This window comes from Euprymna scolopes, chromosome 21, assembly GCF_053919585.1.
Source record: "Euprymna scolopes isolate OS-2025 chromosome 21, ASM5391958v1, whole genome shotgun sequence".
Classification (NCBI taxonomy): Eukaryota; Metazoa; Mollusca; class Cephalopoda; order Sepiida; family Sepiolidae; genus Euprymna; species Euprymna scolopes.
The window spans coordinates 55,420,862-55,430,217 of record NC_136502.1 but is presented as its reverse complement, the minus strand read 5'-3'; the positions used below and the strand labels follow the sequence as shown (position 1 = coordinate 55,430,217).

At 31.2% G+C, this 9,356-nt stretch overlaps 1 protein-coding gene and 1 pseudogene across 15 annotated transcripts in view; one reads left to right on the top strand and one right to left on the bottom strand.

Moving 5' to 3' along the window:
* Positions 1 to 2,994, top strand: part of LOC145243028 (uncharacterized) — a 10,062-nt pseudogene extending 7,068 nt beyond the window's left edge.
* Positions 1 to 9,356, bottom strand: part of LOC145242380 (striatin-3-like) — a 416,873-nt gene that overhangs the window by 126,372 nt on the left and 281,145 nt on the right. The gene's annotated exons all lie outside the window — the stretch shown is intronic.

Sequence of the window (9,356 nt, the reverse complement as noted above, 5' to 3'; positions counted from 1 at the left end):
AAGTAATAAAAAAATAAGTAATAAAAAAATAAGTAATAAAAAAACAAGTAATAAAAAAACAAGTAATAAAAAAATAAGTAATAAAAAAACAAGTAATAAAAAAACAAGTAAGCAGTTTTGGAGAAAAGCAAAAGGTAGTGTTTCCATATTCTGCTTCTATACCTCAATTAAGAGACGCGTGCACACAACGTGTTTGAAAGTTAAGCTTCCATGTTATGCTCAATTACCAAGTAACCGGTCTCATGTAAAAGAATTTCAACTACTTGGTGAATATACCCGATGAACCAAGTGCAAGAGAGAAAAAACTATATCACTTAAAGAAATGGTTAAAATCTTAAAGATCTCTCAGTTGAATTATCTAAAATAATAAGTTAATAATTGGCAACCGGTAGGATGTTCCATCCCGAGTAAAAAGAAAATAACAGAAATGTCTCCTACAAAGATTACATTATAAATGAGGTTCTTACTACAACTACAAAATTTCTAAAATGATTTTTGGACTGTCCAAAACATTTGTGGACTCTTCTCCCCATCCTCTGTTATTAACGGCTGTTTGGGAAAAATTATCAATTTTAATTCATTCAAAAAACTATACAAATTTCTTCTATCAATATTAAAGACTTGTATGCTTCAAAATATTATTTTGAAAGACATTTTCAAACATTTGATAAAGAGCACACAGCAATTATTAAGCATGTAATGTTAAGCAAGTCTTAAAAACGGTCAGTATTTTTGAAACAGCCTAAACATTTTCTTGTATCTATGTAAACATGGGCAATGTTGCATGTTTGGTTAGGTGCATAGTTGCAATGCATTTGAACGACAGGCCTGAAATAGGAGAAACATTTAACTATGGGAAGAAGACAAACACAAGAAAGGGCCGATATCTTTGAAATAATGTCTTCTTCAATACAAAGTTTCATGCTGTGATTATGATCTACTTCAGATTTTCCAAAGGTAATATTCATACATGATAGTGGGATTATCTATTTTTATGTCTATAGATTAACAGCTGATAATCCTGAGTGATCTCGCAGTGCAATTCAAGTAATATTTATATATATTCCAACAGGGTGACAAGGAGAGGGATCGGTGGTTCACAGAGACAGACGATCCTTTGGGTCTTAAGCTGATATACTGTTTACGTTCAGTTGAAAACTATATCTGTCTTTATTTGCAGGCCTGTCGTTCAAGTAAAAGTGATCATCGCTTAGTAGAGAAACTAAAGATAATTAGCAATACAAAATAGAACATTGTTAGTTGTGTTAAACTAGGGTTGTGGTCTTGTTTGAGGGCAGAATGCACACACATTCTAACGTTCATACTTAAGATTCATTTTGTTTATACAGAGAGTAATGCCATCAGAAGTGAACAGCTTTGATATGGTTAGCTAAGGTTGTAAGATGTCAGGCAAGAAGCCAAACAAAGATTGATCCCCAATCTTAAAGTCTGAAGAGTATTTCTGGATGGAATAGTCTAACGAAGCTAATAATCAGATCAACGGACAAGGGTTGAAACTCATCCATATGCTGCAGTCGTCTAAGATCTCCTTGCTATTGGATAAAACACAAATTTGTGACGGAAGGTGCGTATTCCTGAGTGGTACATAGTATACACTTGAGAAAAAAAAAATGCATTTTTCTGGTTCCAAACCAAAACATGCTGCCAACCTCATCAATAGACAGTCATAATGACATACACTGATGGGCATTTTTTTTTGGGGGGGGGGGGGCAGACGGATACCTGCAGATTATTTGCAGATTGTTCGACAAGATACATTTGAAGAAGGTCTGGGGTTACATCAAATGACTCATTGTAAGAATAACTCCCAAGATAAGAACAGTGGTTCAAATAATCCAAATTAAAAATCCTCATTTCAAAGATTTAGAATCATATATTTCCAGATTCTTCAAAAAAATACAAACAAAACAAAACAAAATAAAAAACCTATGTAGCATGGCGCTAAACTGGTTGAGAACCACTGCTTCATACTAACATAACCATGTAAGAAAGGAACAAATTAATTTTTAATGAGTCCAATTTATGAAGTCAATGCTCCAGTAATCATATGCACTTAGAATGTCTATGGCTTTTGCTGACAAAGAAGTGGTTTTATTTCACTTAATGCTTTACTTAATAGAGGGATAAAAACACTATAAGTGTTGCTTGTTGATCTATTAGATCAAATTTACATCAAGACGAGTAATTTCAAATCGATTTTTCTAATTTTTTTGTTTCTTTAATTATTTCAATTTGTATTATTCAGACTACAATTCTTCTCATCTTGGTTATTATTGTTGCGTTTCCTAACTTAACCTTTTCTCAGTCCATATTTCCAAATTCTACATCTTTATGTCAAACATTGGAATCTACACAAATTTGTAACTATACCTTTAATTCATATGGATAGATTGTTCTTGTTCTTTTAGCCATGATAGGGTGGAAATGTTAAGTAAACTTTTTTATTTTATTCTTAGTTATTATCGCCTCTAGTTAAGGATTGAACTTTCAGCCTTCAGAAGACTGTCACTTCAAAACAATCCTTACTACTCTAACTTTTACGGCATTACCCAAGTGAGAGATTGAGACAGCTCCAAATCAGTTCATCAGATTTTGCATCAAGGCAGTCCATCCCAACCAATCAGCAGCTGAGTTCTTGGCATACTTCAACCATCATTCCCGGTTCCAGCATCGATTACCAAAAAAAGACGGCACCAGTTCCATGTTTGTATTTACTGTCTCTATCCAAGTCTTCAGTTGTCGCCTCTGCGTTTTTTCAGCTAGCAGGTGCAAATGGGAGTGACCAACTTTCTGATAAATTCTTTTTTAAAGGGTCAAAAAAACGTGAACAAACCAGTGAAGTCTCCTTTTAAGAAAGGTTACCATGATACTTTGGGTGTTGCATTTTGCACTGATGATGTGGTTTGTAATTTGGTTGAAGAGACAGATACACAAGCTGTGTTGAAGGTAGTACATGTCGAAAAGCTTGAGTGAAGATCTTTGTGCATGGATCTTGCAACCATATAGCAGCATTGTGCTGATCAGTGCTTGGTAGATCTTCAATTTTGTTGAGAATTTATCTCTTATTGAGATCACAATCCACTTTGGAGACGGCAGATGGCTGTGAGCACGATCGATACAGATTGCAATCTCATCCTTACCCTGTTCTATAAAGGAGTCAAGATGTTTCGATTACTACAGGCGAACACTTCTACCTGGTCATTGCTTACATAATGAGAACAATCTAATCTTCTACTATTAGATAAAGGAGAGCTGTCTGTGTGTTTGTATGTCTGCTAAAAACTTTTGTCATCCATATTGAAGTGGCACGAATGTGACACTGTTAGAAAGAGCAATCTTTCAGACACATAAGATCGAATAATTGGAACAAATCGCCAATTATTTTGTGTAGAAATGTTTTTGTTTTTGTTTTTTTTTTTTTTGGGGGGGGGGGTAAAAACCTTGCTTCTGACACTGTTTGCAAACCACACATGTGTGAACAGTCGTTTCGTTTTAAAAAGCTAAATTAGCAGAGTCGTAACATCTGTGCCATTATATATTATTCCTTAATTGGAATTCATTTTTGAGATGAGCATTATATATATTAATTTATTTTTATTTCGGACTATTATTCTCATCTTTATTAGTTGTTGTTTTTTACCTTTATTGGTTTTGTTTATTCACAACGTTTCGGCGCAGTTGATAGAGATGTTAAATCTCTACAGTTCCAGATGAACATTGTCTGAAGATAGCAGTTTCAATCCCACCCAAAGCGTGCCAGAGGTTTAATTGGCCCAAATGTGGTGAGACGACAACAACTATGGATGGCAGTGATGGCTGAGAATGCAGTTAGGAGATTCGAAGTTCCTATCCGTCGCGGTTACCACCTGACGAAGGCCAGAGGAATAGTTGGCCGAAACGTTGTGAATAAACAAAACCAATAAAGGTCAAAAACAACTAATAAAGATGAGAATAATAGTCCGAAATAAAAATAAATTAATATCTGTGTCATTGTAGTCCAGTGGATAACATACTCATTCTCTTCAGACTTTGAGATTGGGGATCATTTACAGTCTTATCTTTTGCAAGTTCACATCCAGTCAGCATCGTTTTTCTTTTGTTTTTTTTTATATCCTATCTTAACATAAGTATAAAAACGCTTATTTTTCAACCTTTTTAAACTACCCAACAATCGCATTCTATGTGTTTAACTGTATCTTTTGTTTAAAAAAAAAAAAAAAAATGCACTTACCTCTCCCCCTCTACTTCTATTTATTATTTCAAATGCATAAAAACCCAATATGTCTGTCTATTTGTCTATCTCAATTTATTGCTTGCAAATTTTGATTTCAGTTTCCATTTTGGTTGATGGCACCAGAGTCATTTTTTTTTTTTTTTTTAAATAAATTAAAATATATTTAAGCGGATTTTATGACCGGCCAATACTGCTCCCTACCCGCTAGTCCTATTAATAAAGGGTTCTGTTCAAAATTCCATATAGATTCTCAAGTTCAACTGGAAGGATTCCAAGTTAGAAACGATGCACTTGAATATTGCATGGTACATGCTAAAACGTTTAAAAGTATACATGTCTTCAAATATATTCTACTAGCTGGCAAAGGAGTAACTACTAGACTACTAAAAAATATGGGTTTTTAAGATGGGGATATTATTAATTTAACTTTTTTATGAAATCACTTGAATTAATTATTATTAAAATCGACAAAACTATAGCACATATATAGTATAAATAGAAGAAAATTATAAATGAATAATGCAAAACAATTATTTATTATGAACTGTTTAAAAAGAGTTATACAAATTATATATGCAAAAGGTTATGTTTGGGGTTTTAGTTTCTAATATATATATATATATATATATATATATATATATATATATAAATACAAAACAGTATATAGTATTTCAAATTACTATATTATTAATTTAAATAATAGAGCACCGTTTTGATGGTAATATAAGTGTGATGAATGAAAAAAAAACTTTTGCATTTATTCATTTTTATTGATCAAGAACAGAAAAGATTACAGAACAGATGCTACATATTGTTCATAGAAAAATCAGAAAAGGATAAATTCAATTTCATAAAATGTTGTTTAGATTTTAATGGTTAGCCAAATACTTCAGTAGTGGACAGTTTTCTGCACGAGTCCAAACAAAGATTATTTCTTATTTATTTTTTAAATGACCCTGGCATTAATATATTGTTTTTTAAATGACCCTGGCATTAATATATTGTTTTTTAAATGACCCTGGCATTAATATATTGTTTTTTAAATGACCCTGGCATTAATAGATTGTCAGTCGATTCTACAGCAACAAATCTGGAATAAAAGGTGTTCACGAGAGTCAGAGTTTGTTTTTATGGCAAAAACTTCCAATGTAAACAAATTCTACTTTTGCTCTGCCAGAATAATAGGTTAATTGAAGAGCTAAAATGCTTGTTCCCAAGCTGATCTTCCAAATAAAAAGAATAAAAATAAGATACAAGGTTATAAGATTGAAGAAAAACCAGAATTGTTTTACAATAAACAGGACACTGGCCAACCTATCAGAAAAATCTTATCGACAATTGCCAAGGCCTTTGAAAAGAAATCACGGAAATCCTGTCACACTGGAAAACACTGTTTATACATACACAGATTATTTATATATATATATATATATATATATATATATATATATATATATATATATATATACTAGAAAAAATGTGACCTGTTAGATCAACTATTGAGCTCAGGTTAAACTGCTTAAAGAGGGAAAAAGCAAGTTTGCAAAATTAGGTAAATACAAAAAAATAAGAAAAAAATTCAAACTTTGCCTCTACCATATATATATATATATATATATATATATATATATATATATATATATATAGGCATTATATATGGCATAATCACATTGACACACCAGTTTTCACTGGATCACCGAAGTTAAGCAATTTTGAATAGGTGACCATTTGGGATTTCCAGATGCTATATGTGCTCTCCGCTTATCTCAGCATTGTTCCCAGTTGTCCGGGACTTCTCGTTGCCACTGGACTCAAACAATGCAGATTCAGAAGAGATGTGGTTGGAGATTACATAACCCTTGCCTCACAATTACACGTGTAGCTGCCCTTACAGTAAGTATCCTTTGTCTTCGAGACTGAACAAAGGCATCGAGATATATATATATATATACAACTAGGGAGTAAACAGTATTAGCTTTTGTTTTATAATGAAATTTTATTTATATTCAACTCATGAGAGAAGTAACAATGAGAGGAGAGATCATACAACATATAGAGGGAGGAAGAGAGTGATAGAAACTGAGTCACTTGATGAGATAATTGCAACCAATTAGAATAATTAAAATGGAATTTTTTTTTTTCTAAACATCACTCAATGCAATGTATTTTGCGTCATTAAAATATATATGAAAAACGCAATAAACAAAGATTAATTCCGTTTTTATTGTTTTTAATAAAAAAATGAGAGGAAGAAGAAAATAAGACGTGTGAGGAAAGCAATACACTGGAAACTGCAAATGACTGCATTTTGAACATGCACAACAAATGATACAGATATAAACTGCAGACATGACTGGAAACCGAAAATCACAAAATCCTTCCACACATGGTGGTACAAACAGGTAAACTCATCCAAGCAAAGAGACTGGATGTCAAAGTAGTAAACAAGAAGGAAGGAAACTACCAAATTGTAGTTTTTTTTTTTTTTTTTACCAACAAACGATAGGATGAAGAGTAAAGAGACAGAAAAACGAAGCACCTGCACGGAACTTGGCTGAAAGCAATATGGATATGAAGTCAATATAATATTAATAATTACACTAGGAACAGTGCCAAAAATAGTAGGGAGGGGGGACAGGGGATGAGAAGAAAGGAGAATCAAAAAGAACACAAAGGCTATACAGCAAACAAAAATGATGGAAACAGCTGAAATCTTGATAAAAATATTTGAGTGTGGAAACCAACCTAAATAAATTACAAACACTAACCAGCTACATGGAAACCGCAACAATAGTAAAACGAGAAGATGAAACACCACAAGAAATCTTATGAACTATGACTTCCCCACGATCATAGAACTTGAAGACAAAGATAAAGAGACAACGATGAAGATGATAAAGACAAAGGTTGCAAAGACAAAGATGAAGAAAATGATGATCAAGATGAAAATGAAGACAAAGAATACAACGATGACGAAAAAACGCAATGATGACGAAAAAGGCAATGACAACGAAAAAGATGAAGGCGAAAAAGACTATGAAAAAGGCAAAGACTACGAAAAAGATAAAAACGAAAATCTATATCATTTTCATGTTCCGTTTAACATTCACATTTGCAATATAAATAGTAGGAACTAAGTTATGTTTAGAGGAAAAAATATCAAATCATTAACTTCGAATAATCAAGTTCATTTATTAAATAAAAAACAAGAACTCATAGCTATTAGCATACACAAAATAAATATTTGCTTTGCTATTTGAAAGTTATAATTAACAATTAATAAATAATAAATACACATAAAAATGATGGAATATTAATGAACAAGAGTTTCTATTAGTAAGAAAAAGCAGTAGAATAAAAAACGTCAATATATGACAGTAGAAATTACAATAAAATAAAAACTAAATAAATGTAGGTAGATAATTAGTTTCATCAGGTTTTACTTTGTTACAAAAACAAAACCCTCTGCATCACTTCTGATGATCTGCAAAACAGCAGTAAAATGTTAAAAGTAAATTTTATTACTTATTAATATAGATTAGCAAAGCTTTTGTTAACCTGGTATGATGAGGAACGAACACATACTACACAACTCCATCATTGAGTTGAGCATTGAAAAATAGTACAATTAATAGAAAAATATAGTTTCGACTTCAGAAAGATTAAAAAAAGAAAATGTTCATTATATGCTAGTATCTGTATAGTTGTTGTTTCCTACATGTTAATTCAATGAAACACCAGAGTTTATAAGATAGTGTTCAATAGCAAAGCTGCATTATGGTATAATTTTTATTTAGACTGTGTATGAGGATGTATGCCTTTCTATTTTCACTACTCTCTTCCTTCTCATTCCATTCAACCAAAACATTTTGGAAGAATGTAATCCGTTCATTGCTTTCAGTAAATGTATAATAGCTAGATGATATTAAACTTTGAATAAAGTCACAGTTGAGACATGTATGCACATATGTAGTAAATAATGTTTGTATAAAAAAAAAAAAAAATATATATATATATATACATTAGTGATGGGAAAATTCCAATATTTTTCCTGATTTTGATACAATTATCGATTTTGATTCTTTTTCAAGTTCTAAATATAGAGGGTTTTTTTCTTTTTTTTTGGGGGGGGGGATAATTGCAGAAGTCCATGTAATATGTGCATATTTTCACAAACATAAAAATAAACTTGCGGGAATGACCTATAGGGTTTTGTTTTCCTGGTAGTTTAAAATTAATAAATATTTACCATAATCATTAATACGAGCGATGGAAAATAAAGTTTCAAGCAAAAACAAACAAAACCAAAACAATAAAAAGAATTGGTTTTGACATTCCGATACTTCAAGAGTTCCGATTCTTTTGATTCCCAATTCCGATTAATCATCTCTAAACTAAATATGAACTAAAATATGTAAAATTAATTTGTATACAGATTAGCCATGCAATTTTGTTAATATAAAACACTAATGACACAAATAGAAACTTTGCACAATAGTCAGCAGGGCAAATGCCACAAATTTTAAACTCAAAAAGAAAGAAGGAAAGCAAAGCTAATAAAATGAACAGGTGCTTCCTGCATAATGGTAGAATATTTTTATTTTTTTACATTACAACTTGGGCACAATAAGAAACACGTTTTCTTTTCCATATTCTTTACTTGTAAACTGTTCTTGTTTTTCTTGGCAAACAAAATTGTTCAGATTATTGAATCTAATATTTCAGATTTGTGTTAGTGATCTTCATGGTAAAATGTTAAACCAAACACCCAGCTTATTATATTCGGTCTACTTAAAAAAAAAAAATTAAATAATTACATTTATAGAACGGTTAGTTTCCATGACTACAATTAGATATAGTAAAAGCTTACACACACACACACACATATATATATATATATATATATATATATATATATATATATAAAACATGTAAAAAAATAAAATTCAATCTAAGTGGAACGATTTAATAAATAAAACAATGACGGTTGGTATTTGACTTGTTTTTGTTATTTATATCCTACAATAACATTTTATAACAGAAGTATTCATGGACAAACATTAGAAAATAAACGATATAAACATTAGAAAGAGTCAGTAGA